At 40.3% G+C, this 19,199-nt stretch overlaps 1 protein-coding gene across 1 annotated transcript in view; it reads left to right on the forward strand.

Moving 5' to 3' along the window:
- The window catches only part of vstm2a (V-set and transmembrane domain containing 2A), a 644,019-nt gene that overhangs the window by 263,300 nt on the left and 361,520 nt on the right, over positions 1–19,199 (forward strand). The window lies entirely within an intron of this gene.

The raw sequence follows: 19,199 nt of genomic DNA on the forward strand, positions 1-19,199 counted from the left end.
AGATTTTGTCATGGAAAGCCGCGCGGAGGCTTCGTGCGTCACGACCGATTCGCTGATGAAGCGAGACAAAGGAACACCTCCGTTTCGGCGTGTAAGAGGACAAGTTGGGACATGTCTATCTCGGCTTTCAGTGCTTACCAGTCGAGTGAGTATAAAAGAACTTGTGGAGAGCTGGACATGTCCAAAAAAAAAAAAAAAGTTATTTATAATTTAGTAAAACTTGGTCTCAGCTGTCGTATACGACAGCGTCGGCCCCAGAGGGTTAAGGTGCATTTACCACCACCTACCGGGCTGGTGACTGATCACTGAGATTTTACAAAACCTTAACTCCTGGCGGCCATAGTCATTCCAGTGTCCTTTAGATCCATTGTCCTTTAGATATTTAAATAAATCTTTTTGCACAATGTTTGATGGGTTTTGCAGCAGATTTCCAATGGACAAGGGATGGAAACACTGTGAACCTGAACTACGCTACCCACAATGCCCCCTGCGTCGACCGTCCAATCACGTTTTGCACTTAATGATGATGTCATCAGCAAGTGTCAGCCAGTCTGCCATAAATAAACACACAACAGACTAAAATGTTTGATTTTAGGGTTTACAAACATTTTTGACCGTTAAAATTTGCTCACTTTACCAGGAAAAAAAAATGTTATTGGACTGAAAGTTATCGGAAATAAATTTATCGGAAGATAATTGTTCCGATGATGGTTTTAAAACTTATCTGAAAAGCTAATCCAGCACCATTATCCAGCTGACCTGTGCCCACCACTGGTGAAAAGTTGGAAATGCCTCGACACAGCAGGTAAAATAAGTATTGAACATGTCACGATTTTGCCATTTTCAGCAGATGTTGGAAACAAACCAAGTAATCTACACATGAAAAGAAACCAAAACAAATAAATACAGAAATTAAGTTATATGTAATAAACAACCTGGTCTCACGGCAAGCCGTGCTTCAGCAGCATGAAATATACATTAATCTACTGGTTCATGATATTGTGATGAGAAGCGCCTCATTTTCGTCACGGCAGTACAAATTCATTCTCATTCATTCCATGATGGCTGCACGAAGTTATAAGTGAAGCAGGGGGTCAGGGTGGTTATGGTTACGGTGGGGGGAAGGAGTAGTATTAGGTTATGGTTAAGGTTAGGGTTGGGGATGGGAGTAGGTTTTGGAATAGTGAGTTAAAAAAGGTCCGTCACAAAAATTTTGTCACAGGAGCACGAAAAAAAAAACAAAAAACATGAGACTCAGCAGTAATAAAATGGAATGACACAGGGAAAACGTATTGAACACACTTACTGAAATTTATTTAATACTTTGTACAAAAAGCCTTTTGCTAGTAATGACATCTTCAAGAAAAAGCTAGAACTCTGATGAACTCTCATCTTTTAGTTCTTTCCATAGATTTTTTTTTTTTACTTTTTATTCAAGTCAGTTGATTGGCTGGCCCATTCTAGCAACTTTATTTTCATCCTCAGAAACCAACTGAGACTTTCCTTGGGTGTGTGTTTGGGATCATTGTCTCACTGGTGTTTGCTCCATCCATTGTTCTTATTCTTTGAATTCTGGCAGAAAGCAGCGGCCAGAACCACTGTTGGCTTCTAGGCAATGTAGTTCTTTTGACTTGCGTTACAGTGTATAGGCTTACTGAAAAAAAAAAACCCTACAGAATGGTGGCACCGGTCCTTTGTTTTCTTTTTTCCCGATTAGTTGATTCCCGGTCCCGTCTGCTCCAGTTAATTTTTTGCCCTGTACCGTCCCAATCACGTGATAAATAGTAAAGTTGACTCCCATCCTGTGGGAATCCCATGGGAATCCCATGATCCGTGGGATCCCCCCCCCCCAAAAAAAAAATATCAGCCTCTAGTATGGATATTATGTAAGTATGATGACCTACTTATTTCCTATGTAACTGAGGAATAATTCAGCCTAACATCCTCAAGCTACCAATAGCTGATGTGAATGCTGAAGCTCTTAGCATCTTAAGGACAAGCTCAGCTACCTTGGATCAGGTGTTTATTAATTCATATTTTGGGGGGATGAATACTGGGTCTCATCATTGTTTAGCTTTGATGTGGGCATTAAAATTATGAGCTGCCTAGTTCCTCAGTAATCATAGATTAACTGTACCTGATGTCGTGAAGCTACCAAAATAATTTTGTATGATGATGTTGGCATTTGTACCAGTTGTTATAGAATAATTTCACTCAGCACAAATACTGGCACACACACACAAAAAAAACACATCTTAGATGATCGGTTCGGAAAATGAACCACACAACAAGCCATATTATTATAGAAATGAAGAACAAAAAATGCTCAAAAAATAGATGGAGTAGTGGAGAGTGGTGGATGGAGAGTGGCTGCAGTAGCTGCAGCCACCAGTCCAAGTGACTCTAACAACCCCAGCTACAACACACAAGCTAAAAAAAATAAATCAAGAGCTAAAAAATAAATCAACACATAAGCTGTCACTTAAAGCTGCCACACTCCTAATATTTTAGGAGAACTGGGAAAGTGAACATGAGTGTGAACATGATCACGATGATGATGATGATGATGATGATGATGATGACTCAAAGACAATGCCTTCTTCCTGGATTTGGTCTTACATGTATTTTGGAGTCAGCAACATTATGTTCAGTGATGATGATGACGACTTTTGTTTCCATTTTCTACATTCTCTTAGCAGTGCAATATGGTCACTGCATCTGCATTTACTTATTTTGTTTTATCTTTTGCACTATACATTTTAACAAACAGGTATTTATGCTAGTAACAAAAAAATAGCACAGAGTAATACCAAGACCAGAGCAATAAGGAGAATGGAAACAAATAGCAAAATGTGACTCATACAATTATTGCCCAAATGTCCTTGTACTTTGACATTTTCTACAAATGAACAAGGGCCACTGTAATACTCTGTGCTGATATTTAATTTCTGTGATCTTTTTGTAGACAGAAGCTTTGAATGTCCTTTTATATAAAGGGTGCTGTAAACATTGTGAAAACAGGGACTTCTACACTGACACCAAGCTCCCGAACCACTTGGCCACCACCTGTTACAACACCCCATGATGACAACCTATATTATGACAACATGAAAAAAGTTTTTTTTTTTTTTGCTAATTTTTAAAAAAATATATATAAAACTAATAAATCACATGTACATAAGTACTCACTCCCTTTGCTCAACACTTTGTTGATGCATCTTTGGCAGCAATTACAGCCTCAAGTCTTCTTGAATATGATGCCACAAGCTTGGTGCACCTATCTTTTGGCAGTTTTGACCAATCCACTTTGTAGTACCTCTCAAGCTCCATCAGGTTGGATGGGGAGCATCGGTGCACAGTCATTTTCAGATCTCTCCAGAGATGTTCAATTGGATTCAGGCCCAGGCTCTGGCTGGGCCACTCAAGAACATTCAAAGTGTTGCCCTGAAGCCACTCCTTTGAAATCATGGCTGTGTGGTTAGGGTCATTGTCCTGCTGAAACATGAGCGGTCGCCCCAGTCTGAGTTCAAGAGCACTCGGGATAAAGTTTTCATCCAGGATGTCGCTGTACATTGCTGCATTCTCTCAATCCTGACAAGTCTGCCAGTTCCTGCCACTAAAAACATCATCACAGCATAATGCTGCCACCACAATGCTTCGCTATAGGGATGGTTCCTGGTTTCCTCCAAATATGATGTCTGACATTCATGCCAAATAGTTCAGACTTGGTCTGAGTGTCCTTCAGGTGCCATTTGGCAAATTCCAGGCAGGCTGCCATGTTCCATTTACTAAGAAGTAGCTTCCATCTGGCCACTCTACCATGCAGACCTGATTGGTGGATTTGGTTGGAGGGAGATGGTTGTCCTTCTTGAAGGTTCTTCTCTATCCATAGAGGAATGCTGGTGCCCTGACAGAGTGACAAGCGAGTTCTTGGTCACTTCCCTTACTAAGGCCCTTCTTCCCTGATCGTTCAGTTTAGACTGGTGGCCAGCTTTAGGAAAAGTCCTGGTCAGTCCAAACTTCTTCCATTTATGGATGATGGCGGCCACTGCACTCATTAGGACCTTAGAAGCAGCAGAAGTGTTTCTGTACCCTTCCCCAAATTTGTGCCTGGAGGCAGTCCTGTCTCGGACGTCTACAGACAATTCCTTTGACTTCATGCTTGGTTTGTGCTCGGACATGCACTAACTGTGGGACCTTATATGTACATAGGTGAGTGCCTTTCCAAATCATGTCCAATAAACTGAATTTACACCACATAGGCTACAGTTTAGCTGTAGAAACATCACAAGGAAGATCAATGGACACAGGTTGCACCTGAGCTCATTTTTGAGCTGCATGGCAAAGGCTGTGAATACTTATGGACATGTGATGTCTTACCCTTTTTTTAATTCTTAATAAATTAGCAATTTTTCACATTGTCATTATGGGGTATGTTGTGCAGAATTTTGACAAAAAAAAAAAAAATTTGGAATAAGACTGTAAAATAAACAAAATGTGGAAAAACTGAAGCACTGTGAATACTTTCCAAATGCACCGTATGAAGTTACCAATGAAGTCGAGATTATTTATTTTTTATTTATTTATTTATTTTTGCCACAGTGGGGCTGACAGGAAACCTTATTGTTGACACTGATCACCTTTTTTTAAATGTGCTGCTTTGGAGGTGGTTTAAGGTTCACTCACCTCTGGTGAGATACTTTTTTGATACTACATATCGTCAAACATCAGCCCACACTGTGATACACTCATTGACGTCTGACAACAGCATGTCTTATGAGTCACTTCAAACAAGCTGAAGATGATTGATAGTCCAGTGATTCAGCTTTGCATCGAGATGCACACACACATCTCTGAGCCATTAATCGGATCCTGATTAAATTACAAAATGACCATGTCCGTGCGCGCGCACTCACACACACACACACACACACACACACACACACACACACACACACACACACACACACACACACACACACACACACACACATCCCAAAGAAAGGCCAACAGACTGAAACAAGGATTTGGGGTGCTGTTTAAGACTTTGACAGATTATGAATCATTGTCTATTTAAATATCTCTTAATGAGCTTTGGTAGCTTTGGAATCCATAAATTGAAATTGGAAATCTTGGAGCTTTCAGCATTTCTTCAGTGGAGATTTTCTCAGTGTGCACACGGATGAGTAAAACTGGTCACTTTAAAGTCTTTAAACAACAGGCTGATGAGCAGAACAATAAGTGAGAATACAGTAGCTGTGCTGGAAGTTGCAAAGCAGCCACTTTCACTGATCTGACTTCACACACTTGGGGCCAGAAGAATAAATGATGCATATGCCCATATGCCCATAAAAAAAAAAAAAAAAACAGAAATGCAAACACACACACACACACACACACACACACACACACACACACACACACACACACACACACACACACACACACACACACACACACACACACACACACACACACACACACACACACACACACACAGGCATTGTTCTCACATAGGAACACAAACCAAGAAGATGGAGAGAGAACGTCCACACTTCACCAGGGCCAATTTTAATACAACTGTGCATAATCACCACTAAATCTGCATCCTTACATAACAAAAAATGCCAATGTTTTTCACCTGTTATATAAATCAGCATGGTTCTCTATAAGTCTCACCTGTCTGTTGTGTACAGTGAAAAAAAGTGCATTGTTGGTGTAATTCTATTGCTATTTTGACCCTCTGTTTGCCTGTTTTGTCTCATGGATAAACATATTAATATTAAAATTAATATTAAAAAAAACATTCCTTCCAAACAATAATATGGCTATGGTTGTACTAAATAGATGCAGTCATGCTTTATTATTTTGATGATCTCTGATCTTGGGCCCTATCTTGATGGCCTGTTTAGCATTATCAAATGCACACTGTGGAAGTGCATTTGGGGTAAGTTCAACTCCACTTTTGATTCAAATCATAAACAAGCAGTTGGCATTTTTCACTGTATGGGTATTTCTGGGGCATGACCAGCTTGTGGTTACTTGGCATCAATGTGCACAATGTTTAATGATACAGTTGTGCTCAAAAGTTTACTTACATTGTGGCATAATTTTTGTTGGGGTTTTTTTGGGCCATTTTTTAGAGAATACTGCATGAATAACATTTTTTCCACTCATGGTTAGTGGTTGGGTGAAGCCATTTATTATCAAACAAATGTGTTTACTCTTTTGAAATCATAATGACAACACAAAACTATTGAAATTACCCTGATCAAAAGTTTACATACCCCTGTTCTTCATACTGTGTATTGCCCCTTTTAACATCAATGACAGCTTGGAGTCCTTTGTGGTAGTTTTGGATGAGGCTCTCTGATTGGTAAAGCTGCTACTGAATATGTCTTGGACTTTATTTACATTAATTACGAAGAAATACAAACAGTATGTCACTCTATGGTAAATCTACATTGAGTAGACAGTTCTCAAAAACTGAGTGACTGTGCAAGAAGTAGAAGAGTGAGGAAAGCCACCAAGACACCCAAACTACACAGATGAATTTATAGGCTTATGTGGCTGTGATTAGAGAAATTGTGCACAGTGCAAATTTTGCATTATGCATCACACTCTTAGCTTCATAGTGGAGTAGAAATATACTGCAGTTTGAGTACGGAGTTGTGTTTCAGGTATATTACATCTCCAATATTTTAAGTAGCATTACTGATTTTATTTAATTTTGCACATATGACAATGAACAGGCAGAAAATCCTCATTTACATACTGCTGTCTCAAATTACTGCCTCCTGTCAATGGCACATTTATTCTTCATAAATCACCCGTAAAACTGTCTCCACCACAACACACAAAACTTTGGATTGCCCCAAAATTTTAGCTCTCGTTATCTGGGATCTTAGTATATCAAGCCCATAATGTTGTCTTAAGCTGCACTGCTGTCTGTAAAGGCTTAATAGTCTGCAGACAAGTTTCTTAAGGCACAGGAGTTTGTGGATGAACATCAGTTCATGCCTTCCTGCCTGCTCTGGGACACCCTGAAGGATCAGCACCATGGATAGTGCTTGTGACACTTCAAATTGCTTCAGGAGCGCCTCCAGATCAGTCACACTGCAGTCTGCATGCAGGAGCTGGAAGTCCCTGATGAAGCTATCATGAATGTAATGGGCACAAACCCAGGGACGTGTCCCCATGGTGTACCACTCACATTCCACAAGTTGATGGATATACCTGAAGTGAATCCAGGAGCCAGCAGAAATGCTGTCATGCATCTGAGAAAGTGTTTGTGTGCAAACGTTCTTTGCACTGAGGAAGGCATCAGACAAATGTGCAGATCCCAGGCAACAGAAACATTAGGGTTAATATATACGTATATATATATATATATATATATATATATATATATATATATATATATATATATATATATATATATATATATACTATGACCTGGAGAGCTCCTAGAAAAAAAAATACAATAAAATACATTGAGAACTTAAAATGGAAATGGTGTTGCAAGTACACAACATACAAACTATGCACATTTTGAGTAATAGTGAGCTCTAAGTTTGAATTTAGCCAAAATATTAATTATTTGATTTGATGACCTTTTCCTAACTTAAAATGCATAGACATTAGTTTTTTTGCTGTTGTTTATGTCATGAAATAGAATACCCACATAACTAAAACTGCTGGCAAAAAGTGCAGTCCAAGAAGGAGATGAGTGAGGAAAGCCACACTGTCACCCAGACAATTCCAAAGAAGTTATAGGCTTCTGTGGCTGTGACTAGTCAAATTGTACATAGTGTAAGTTTTACATTTTGCATCACCACTCACAGCTTCATATTGGAGTGGAGCAGATGATAATTTTCTTTAAACAAAACACATCAAATCTACACTTGCATCTCTGATGTGCCTTCTGGCAAATTGTAGCTGAACATTCAAGCTTTCCTTAAAAACAAAATCCTTCTTGGTAACACTTCATCATAAAACATTATAACTGGTGACGCAAAAAGTCAAAACTTGTACTATGCACAATGTATCCCTTCACAGCCACAGATGTCTGTAACTTCTTCAGGGTTGTCTGGGTGTCTTGGCAGCTTTCATCACTCATCTCACTCTTGCACAGTCATTTAGTTTTTGAGAACTTTCTACTCCATACAGATTTACTATATAGTGCCATGCTGTTTGTACAGTGGGACAAATACAAGGTGTATTAGATAAGAAACTGACACTTTTATTATTTTTTTAACTATATGGATTTGAATGACGTGTGATTAAACCAATCATGCTTGAACCCTCGTGCGCATGCGTGAGTTTTTTCACGCGTGTCAGTGACATCATTTCCCTGTGAGCAGGCCTTGAGTGAGATATGGTCCAGCCCTCTCGGCTGAATTCCTTTGTTTCACACACTGCTCGAAACAGCGCGCGTTGCTTTATCAAAATTTTTTCTGGACCTGTGAGGAATATCCGAGTGGACACTATTCGAGAAATTTAGCTGGTTTTCTGTGAAAAGTTTAACCGCTGATAAGAGATTATGGGGTGTTTCTGTCGCTGTAAGGACTTCCCACAGAGCGAGACATCGCGCAACGCTTCCAGGCGCCGTTGTTGGCCTGTTTCGAGCTGAAAACATCCTAATTTAAGGCTTAATTCACCCAGGACATCGTGAGAGAACAGAGAAGATTCAGAAGAGGCCGGCATGAGGACTTTATGTGGATATTCCACTGTTTAAGGACATTTTGTAATGAAAGACGTGTGCGCAAATTCGCCGAGTCATTTCCGTGACGACTCGGCGAATCTGTGTGCGCCGCGACAGGAAAAACACCTCCGTGTTGAAAACCATTTGTAAAATTCAGGCGGCTTTTGATGGCTTTCAACAAGTGAGTAACTGAGAAATTGTTTAACAGCTTGGGCATGTTCCAACTTGTCCGTTAAGGTTTCCAACGGAGGTGTTTTTCCTGTCATGACCCCCCACAGTCGGGTCCGGCCCGACATGCGACTCTGCCCGCACGTTCTTTCATTACAAAATGTCCGTTAACAATGGAATGTCCGAATAAACTCCTCATGCCGACTTCTTCTGAAAGTTCTCTGTTCTCTGACGACTTACTGGGTCAACAGAGCCTGAAATGTGGAAGTTTTCAACTTGAAACGGCGAGACGCTGCTGCCTCGAAGCGCAGATCGCCGTCAGGCGCCATGGGCTGTCCTTAAAGCGACACTACCAGACCAAAATCTCTCATCAGCCGTTAAAATTTTTACCGAAAACCAGCTGAATTTATCGAATGGTGTCCACTCAGTTGTGCCTTACAGCTTTTGAAAAAAAAATTTATCAAACAAAGCAGCAGTCTCTGAGCCATTCCTAAACAATGAACAATCGACGAGAGGGTGGGCGACTCCTCACTCAAAGACTGCCCACAGGCGAATGACGTAACCGACAGGCGTAAAAAAACTCTCGCATGCCCACGAGGGTTCAAGCATGTCTGATGTAATCACACGTGACTCAAATCCAATTGTTTTTTGAAGAAAATAATTAAGGTCAGATACTTTTCTAACAGACCTCGTAAGTATTTGATCCACTGTTGATTTTGCAAGTTTTCCCACTTATGAAGAATGAAGAGGTCTGTAAGTTTTATCATAGGTACACTTCAACTGTGAGAGACAGAATCTAAAATAAATAAATAAATAAATAAAATAAAAAAATTGTATTGTATGATATTTAAATAATTCATTTGCATTTTATTGCATGACATAAGTATTTAATCCACTAGAAAAACAGACCTTAATATGTTGTACAGAAACCTTTGTTTGCAGTTACAGAGCAAAGATGTTTCCTGTAGTGCCTGCCCATGTTTGCACACTGCAGCAGGGATTTTGGTCCACTCCTCCATGCAGATCTTCTCCAGATCTTTCACGTTTGGAGTTTAAGCAACCTCCAAAGATTTTCTTACGGAGCCCCTCCTTAGTTGCCCTGGCTGTGTGGTTGGGGTAATATTGTCATGCTGAAAGACCCAACCATGACCCATCTTCAATTCTCTTACTGAGGGAAGGAGGTTGTTTGCCAAAATCTCACGAGACATGACCCCATCCATCCTCCCTTTAATACAGTGCAGTCGTCCTGTCCCCTTTGCAGAAAAGCACCCCCAAAAATTATGTTTCCACCCCCATGCTTCACAGTTAGGACGGTGTTCTTGGGGTTGTTCTCATCCTCCAAGCATGGCGAGTGGAGTTGATGCCCAAAAGTTCTATTTTGGTCTCATCTGACCACATTACCTTCTCCTATGCCTCCTCTGGATCATTCAGATGGTCACTGGTGAACTTCAAATGGGCTTGGACATGTGCTGGTGTGAGCAGGGGGACCTTGCTTGCCCTGCAGGATTATAAACCATGACGCCGTTATGAGTTACTTATGTAATCTTTGTGACTGTGGTCCCAGCTCTCTTCAGGTCATTGGCCAAGTCCTCCTGTGTTGTTCTCTACTTTCTCAGAATCGTCCTTACTCCACAAGGTGAGATCTTGCATGGAGCCCAAAATCGGGGAAGACTGACAGTCATCATGTGTTTCTTCCATTTTCTTAGAATTGCACCAGCAGTTGCTGCTGTCATCTCACCAGGCTGCTTGCCTGGTGTCCTGAAGCCCATCCCAGCCTTGTGGAGGTCTACAGTTTTGTCCCTGGTGCCCTTAGACAGCTCTGACATCGGGGTGAATGTGAGGCATAATTGTAAAGCGCTTTGAGCATCTGATGCAGATGGAAAAGTGCTATATAAATGCAGTCCATTTACCATTTCTCTTTGGTCTTGGCTATGGTGGACAGGTTGGAGTGTGATTGATTGAGTGTGTGCACAGGTGTCTTTTATGCAGGTAACAAGTTCAGACAGGTGCAATTATTGCAGGTAAAGAGTGCAGAATAAGAGGGCTTCTTAAAGAAGAACTAACAGGTCTGAGAGAGCCAGAATTCTTGCTGGTTGGTAGGTGATCAAATACTTATTTCTTGCAATAAAATGCAAATTAATTATTTAAAAATCAAACATGATTTTTTTTTTTTTTAGATTCTGTCTCTCACAGTTGTAGTGTACCTACGATAAAACTTACAGACCTCTCCATTCTTTGTAGGTGGGAAAACTTGCAAAATTGACAGTGGAACAAATACTTATTTGCCCCACTGTATTTCTTCATAACTGATGAAAATAAGTCTAAGTCATAATAGTGCATTGGAAATGTTCATGTCTGAAGAAGACTGGATGTAAAAGTGATGGTTTATATGTGTTGTACTAAGGAGTGCACTTACTTATTCCAACCTGGTCTCATGGCAAGTCGTGATTCAGCAGAACGAAATATACATTTATACATCTATTGGTTCATGATATTGTGACGAAAAGTGCCTCATTTTTGTCACGGCAGCACAAATTCATTCTAATTCATTCCGTGATGGCTGCACCAAATTAAAAGTGAAGCGGGGGGGGTCGGGGTGGTTATGGTTAGGGTGGTGGGAAAGAGTAAGTTTAGGTTATGGTTAAGGTTACAGTCGGGGGTAGGAGTAGGGTTAGTAATAGTGAGATAAAAAAAAAACCTGTCACGAAATTTTGACTCATTTCGTCACAGGAGCACAAAAAAAAAAACATGAGACTGGGCTGCTTATTCACACCATCATTTTGGCTTTTAGATTTTTATTTCTTTAAATTCATCATGTAGAGATTACTTTTCACTGGGAGTTTGAAGGGTATAATTTTAGAAAAGTTTAGTATAAAAGTCTGAATTTTTGTTTTGTTTGTTGATGTAAAAAAAAAAAAAAAAATTCAACCATGTAAAATCTCAAGGGCTTCACAAACTTTCATGTGGTACTGTATATTTGTCTCAGACAGTGGACTCATCTCTGTGCTTGTTCTGTTAGACCTCAGTGCTGCTTTTGATACTGTTGACCATAAAAGTTTATTACAGAGATTAGAGCATGCCATAGGTATTAAAGGCACTGCGCTGCGGTGGTTTGAATCATATTTATCTAATAGATTACAATTTGTTCATGTAAATGGGGAATCTTCTTCACAGACTAAGGTTAATTATGGAGTTCCACAAGGTTCTGTGCTAGGACCAATTTTATTCACTTTATACATGCTTCCCTTAGGCAGTATTATTAGACGGCATTGCTTAAATTTTCATTGTTACGCAGATGATACCCAGCTTTATCTATCCATGAAGCCAGAGGACACACACCAATTAGCTAAACTGCAGGATTGTCTTACAGACATAAAGACATGGATGACCTCTAATTTCCTGCTTTTAAACTCAGATAAAACTGAAGTTATTGTACTTGGCCCCACAAATCTTAGAAACATGGTGTCTAACCAGATCCTTACTCTGGATGGCATTACCCTGACCGCTAGTAATACTGTGAGAAATCTTGGAGTCATTTTTGATCAGGATATTTGTGCAATATCTCTAAAATTAGAAAGGTCTTGTCTCAGAGTGATGCTGAAAAACTAATTCATGCATTTATTTCCTCTAGGCTGGACTATTGTAATTCATTATTATCAGGTTGTCCTAAAAGTTCCCTGAAAAGCCTTCAGTTAATTCAAAATGCTGCAGCTAGAGTACTAACGGGGACTAGAAGGAGAGAGCATATCTCACCCATATTGGCCTCTCTTCATTGGCTTCCTGTTAATTAGAAATAAATAGAATAAAAAAAATAGAATTTAAAATTCTTCTTCTTACTCATAAGGTGCTGAATAATCAGGTCCCATCTTATCTTAGGGACCTCATAGTACCATATCACCCCAATAGAGCGCTTCGCTCTCAGACTGCAGGCTTACTTGTAGTTCCTAGGGTTTGTAAGAGTAGAATGGGAGGCAGAGCCTTCAGCTTTCAGGCTCCTCTCCTGTGGAACCAGCTCCCAATTCGGATCAGGGAGACAGACACCCTCTCTACTTTTAAGATTAGGCTTAAAACTTTCCTTTTTGCTAAAGCTTATAGTTAGGGCTGGATCGGGTGACCCTGAACCATCCCTTAGTTATGCTGCTATAGACTTAGACTGCTGGGGGGTTCCCATGATGCACTGAGTGTTTCTTTCTCTTTTTGCTCTGTATGCACCACTCTGCATTTAATCATTAGTGATTGATCTCTGCTCCCCTCCACAGCATGTCTTTTTCCTGGTTCTCTCCCTCAGCCCCAACCAGTCCCAGCAAAAGACTGCCCCTCCCTGAGCTTGGTTCTGCTGGAGGTTTCTTCCTGTTAAAAGGGAGTTTTTCCTTCCCACTGTCGCCAAGTGCTTGCTCACAGGGGGTCATTTGACGTTCTGTAATTATTGTATGGCTTTTGCCTTACAATATAAAGTGCCTTGGGGCAACTGTTTGTTGTGATTTGGCGCTATATAAATAAAATTGATTTGATTTGATTTTGATCTCTCTGTGGCCATTAAATTCAATTAAATACAATAAAAATATCCATCTACCTGTAACTTGCTTCAGGAAAAAAATGGAACATACATATTAGTTGTGTGAAGACAATGCCAATTTCACCATAAAAAGCACAATACTTTTAAAAGAAATGCCATCAACAACATTATTCATTTTCAATCTGAACCAGTCAGATAAATGTCTGACAGCTTGTTTCTGCAGCTGGACAGGGGATGCTGTTGAAAACTAAATTATCAGGGAAAAAATACTGTCTTAGTTAATATTTTTGATATACTGTAACATACAGTCTGAACACTGAGCAAACATATGTAAACAGTTTGTGCTTGCATCAGTGATTAACAAGACTTCACTTGAGGTAAGACACAACAGACATCATGTCTGGTTGTTGCTATTTAAGGTGCATATGGAAAATATTGATGGTGCTTCGGTTTTTCCACATTTTGTTATGTTACAGCCTTATTCAATAATGGGTGATTTTTTTTCCTTAAAATTCTACACACAATGCCCCAAAATTACCATGTGAAAAAGGGTTTTTTTTGCAAATTTTTGCAAATTTATGAAAAACAACTTAGAAATCACACCCGCATAAGTACTCACAGCCTTTGCCATGCAGCTCAAAATTGAGCTCAGGTGCAACCTGTTTCCACTGATAATCCTTGAGAAATTTCTACAGCTTAACTGGAGTCCACCTGGGGCAAATTCAGTTGATTGGACATGATTGGGGAAAAGCACACACCTGGGGAAGGATACAGAAACATTTATGTTGCTTTGAAGGTCCCAAAGACCACAATGCCCTTCACCGTCTGCAAATGGAATAAGTTCTGATCCACCAGAACTCTACCTAGGCCTGGCCACCCATCTAAGCTAATACCCCATTCACACATATGCCGATTGAGGTTGAATTGCGTCAGAATGACACATCCGGCCACAATCAGGAAATATTAACTTGCGCTCTGAAGACCAACAGACAGCAGTCTGTGAGCAGTCTACACATTTTTTCCCATTGTCTTGGCTGTCCTGAGTGTGTTGCACATGTTCAAAACACTCTTGGTGCCACTCAGATGGAACGTATACATCTGATGGCAGTCTATATGCAGTTTTTGCATCAGTCTACATATTCTGAAAGCATCAAAACAGCATCTGAAATGATCTGGTCGCGGTTGATTGAGCTCTGAGATCGATCTGTCACAGCAAAGCCTTCTGACATGTTGTGGGATGTCCACCTCCACTGGACCCCGGCCAGGAAATGATGATATGTAATATCATGTATGTGCCACACATTCATCATGTACAGTGAATGTGAACAGCGCACAGTCAAATCGAAAGTACTGTGCGCCGCTGTGCCTTTCCGTGGTCTCATGGGCAGTACTGCGTCATAGTGCACATCAGGCACTGAGCTGAATGGATCTCACTGCTGTAATATGCATATTATTACCTGATCACCATCTAAACTCTGTAGTAGTGACATGGAACTGTATCGCCAGGCTGTGAAAACGTTATTAAACATGAAACTCACCTCCAGCATGGAACCACAATCATTTCACAACACAGAGCGCACATGAACCAAACCACAGCCTGTGATGAAAAGCATCTCACCAGTGTGTTGCAAATAACCATGCAAAAATTAAATCCCATGTGATAATCCAACCGACATCATGGTGTACAGAGTTGTGTTGGGCTCCTGAAGTGAGCAAAAAAGAAATTAAAGTTTGCTGGAAAGGCTGTGCCTGACGCATGGTGTGACTGCTTGGCCCACTGCCAGCAAACTTTCAGCACGTGCTTAGTGCCTCATGCGGCCATTATGAACACACACACAGACACACTGTTGCACCCTGTGCACATGCTCACGCGTGAGAACAGTGTTGCGTCCCACTCCAGCCCCGTGTTTGCCATCCAGACATTTGGACATCGGGCAGTCTTCAGCATCTTTTATGGCCATCTGACAGCAGTCTGTGTCATCTAAACTGTTGTCTACATGAGCTTTGGATGCCATCATGCAGGTGTGGACAAGGTAATCTGGATGCGTTCAACACTGCTGACCATGCCTGTTTTCCTCCCGACTGCATCCTGTAATGATAATATTTGCCGTTTTGGCCTGGTTCCAGCACATTCTTGCTATGTGTGTTGGGGCTTAAACAATTGGGTGATGAAGAACCAGATGGTCACAGGTCCAGCATCCTCCTGTAGAGAGAGAAGAACCTTCCAGAAGGACAGCCATGTCCGCAGCAATCCACCAATCTGGCCTGATTGGTAGAGTGGCCAGATGGAAGCCACTCCTGTAACATAACAAAATGTGGAAAAAGTGATGCGATGTGAATACTTTAAGGATGCACTGTAAGTGCATTTTGTTGATATGACAACTGCCAAGACAGTCACCAGAGAACATCCAGAGTTGAAAGAACATATTTGTTAGAAGAACAAAGGAACCATAATATATGATGGTACCTCAAATTAAGATATTTTTAGTTTTTGTGAGAAAAGTAATGGAGCAATTGGACACAGCTCTGTTTCTTCCTGTTTCATAGCCCATCAGGCAAGTTTTAAAGCATTATAATAACTTCTTGAACCATCTTTGTTAATCTTGAATAAGTTTGGCATATGCAATACTTTCGCACATCATAATCCCAGTTTTGAAAATGGAGTGAAATTTTCAAGATGTTAAAAAATGTTGCCCGATTCGTCAAAGTTATCACTAGTGCATGGTAACCTTTGGGCATTCTTAGTCTTAACAGCTTCATTAATGTGCAAACATCTTTAATGGCCCCTTCACACATACAAGTAACACAAAGTAGGACAAATAAGCCAGAAAGCTGCAGAAAAAGGCCCAAAAAACAACCCCAAAATGGTGAACCTCGAAAACTTCCAGGCACTGTCAGGGGGGACAGATGGACAGACAGCAATATACGATCCTGTGGCGACGGTTTTGTGCACATGTGCACAAACAGTGCAACCACATGAGAAGTGTGATACCAAGTGTGGTATGGTGCCTCAGTGCCGGACAGGATCTTAAAAACCTCTGGCTGAAAAAGGAGAGTGACTTACAGGTGGTTGTCCATGAATAAGTGTTTCCACCATGTCGAACAGGAACTTTGACTTGTTTTTTGTTAATGAAATCAGAGTAGTAGGCCTGCTTTGCAGCCAGTAGTGCATGCTTATAGTCTAGAATAGCATTGTGCCACGTGAGGTGGAATATTTCTAATTTTGAACTTTGCAATTTTAGTTCTAGACCTCTAGCCTTATGCTTGAGACCACATAAGTGAACAATGAACCAAGGTGACTGTGCCTTGGGGGGGGGCTTTAATATAGGTTCCAGTAAACACAGCAGGAAGACTGTAAACTTAATAAGTCAGTGATCAGAGAGCAGTGATGCAAGAGGCATGATGCTTTGACAGCAATATCATGACGGAGGACCAAATCCAGCGTATTTCCACAAATGTGTGTTAAACCCTGAATCATAATACATCCATAATGTCCATAAATAATTTGCAGATGAGGTCAGAAGGCTTAATTATATGAATGTTGAAGTCACCAACAATCACAATGTTATCTGCACAGGTAACCGAGTTAGAGATAAACTCACAAAATTCATCTGAGAATTCAGAAAATGGGTCCAGGGGCCAATACACGGTGACAAAATAGTATGGTTGATTTTTATTCTTCTGACCTTGGCTATATGTAGTATCTCGGGCAGAACGGGGAGTCATATGTTAAAATGAATTATATTTTAGGCCACCAACAGCTAATACGCTAAACCCAGATTAAGAAATTAAAGCAACACCCCCGTCTTGCTTCATACCACGAGGGATGTGACTAAATATCTGTGCCAGTGGACAGGCTTCATTTAAGGGGAGGACAGCAGTAGGTGGTTTCACATAAACCAATCATATCTAACTGGTGTTCGATAATTACAAGGGCTGCAGCTATCGATTATTTTAGTAATCGAGTATTTTATTGATTATTCTGGCAATTAATCGAGTAATCGGATAAAAATTACTTTTGCATTTTAAAGCATTGACAGTCCAGGGATCTCCCTAAGTAATGGCACCATGTCACTGCATCATCACAGAGATTATCAAATTTAGTGTATCCCTTTCTGTTTTCCTGGGTAATTATTTAGTTTTTCACATCTTTACAAGTTTTGGATCTTTCCTGGTGTCAGGAGCTCAGCCAAAGTCTTGACATTTTGCTGAAATGGCGATGGGTTGTGGCTTTCTGTTTTTTTTTTTTGTTTTACCCAACTTGTAAAATTTAACCATTTTTATTTACTTATTTATTTATTTATTAAGGTGGTGGACTGGGTTTCTGCATGAATTTCTTTTTAACACTCTCTCTGTGATTCAGCCAATGAATTTCATTTTCAGCTGGAGGTTGAACGTGCAAACTTCGCAGTCACTGGTTTTTTATTATTATTTTATTTGAGTTCCCGTGTTTGTAAAGCATTGTGTGTTGCCCAAAAAAGCGAAAATTAAAAAGCAAAACACTCATTCGAGTCTAAGAAAAAAAACACAGAAGAAAGAGTGGACTTCTTCCAGAGACTGTCTGTGGCCGGGATGGAGCTGTGTGAGGGCAGTGCTGAGCCGCTCACACTGGGAAGAGAGAGGCAGCAGCTGGCCGGCGTGCGTAGAGCGGCCAGTGGATGAAACTGTGTTTTTAAAAAAAAAAAACACACTGCTTTGCTTTAAATACACAGTAAGCTATTTCAGATGATCAGCGTGGATCGTCTTTTTCCTAAAAGTCTTTCCCTCTGTTTGTTGCATTGGAAAGCTGTAGCTTTTGTGCTAATTTGATTAGCATGTAGTGAATATTAATGATAAAGCCTCACACGCGGGCACCAATAAAAATGTAGCAAGTAGTGATTATTGGTGATTTGAGTGGAGACACTTTGCTTTACATATATTCAGGCCTCACTACGGGGACCCTTGATATGTAGCATTTAGTTGTAGTTAATAAGTAATTAAACTCCCAAATTGAATTACACTGGATTAGTCACCAAAATAATTATTTAAGCATTAATGGGGCACCACTTATTCTTTTTTTTTACATGGCATAAGTACCATAATTTAAACATTAATTTATCAGTCTCAAATGAATTAATTAGTCTCGATTTGGTTTAATCAATCTCTGATCTGAAAATCATGAATGCTTCAATACGGTTGACCAAGAGTTTCCTTCTGTACCCAAGATAAACCACAGCAGAAAATATTTACAATTTATTTACAATTTATACACGAAATGAACATTTGACTGGCATTTTATAGACAGTGATGAAAAATACATTAATTCAAGGAAACAATTTTCTTACTCACTCATGAGACATTGGAAGAAAGAGGTGAAGCTTAAAACTTTAAGTAAATTAATCTGATTGAAATTTAGTGATTAATTTTGAAGCCACGTATGAAATAGAATATTACAAGAATGTCTTTAAAGAAAAAGGAGATGAGGAGCCACCTGTACCCATTTGACAATAAACCTTCATGGAGCCTGGACTGGGTCGATTAGCTGCTGTTGGAGGGCTGGTTCCGTCCATCCGTCGTCGATATCGGGCAGCGTGAGCTCACCTGGGTTGGAGGGGTTCACTCAGAGGTGTCCCCGGTGTGATCCCAGGGCTGGTGTCGGCTGGTTTTGCTGGCTGCTGCAGTCAGGTGTGGAATCAGCAAAGTAGTCAGCTTGCAGTGACCCAGAGGTGGAAAGTGTTTGTTGAAAATGGTTCTTAGTAGCTTTCAAAAATTGCTGGAGCCAAATTAAAGTCTTTGTGACTTTAGAAAAACTAAAACTTTAATAAGAGCATT

Source organism: Thalassophryne amazonica, chromosome 1 (assembly GCF_902500255.1).
Source record: "Thalassophryne amazonica chromosome 1, fThaAma1.1, whole genome shotgun sequence".
Lineage (NCBI taxonomy): Eukaryota > Metazoa > Chordata > Actinopteri > Batrachoidiformes > Batrachoididae > Thalassophryne > Thalassophryne amazonica.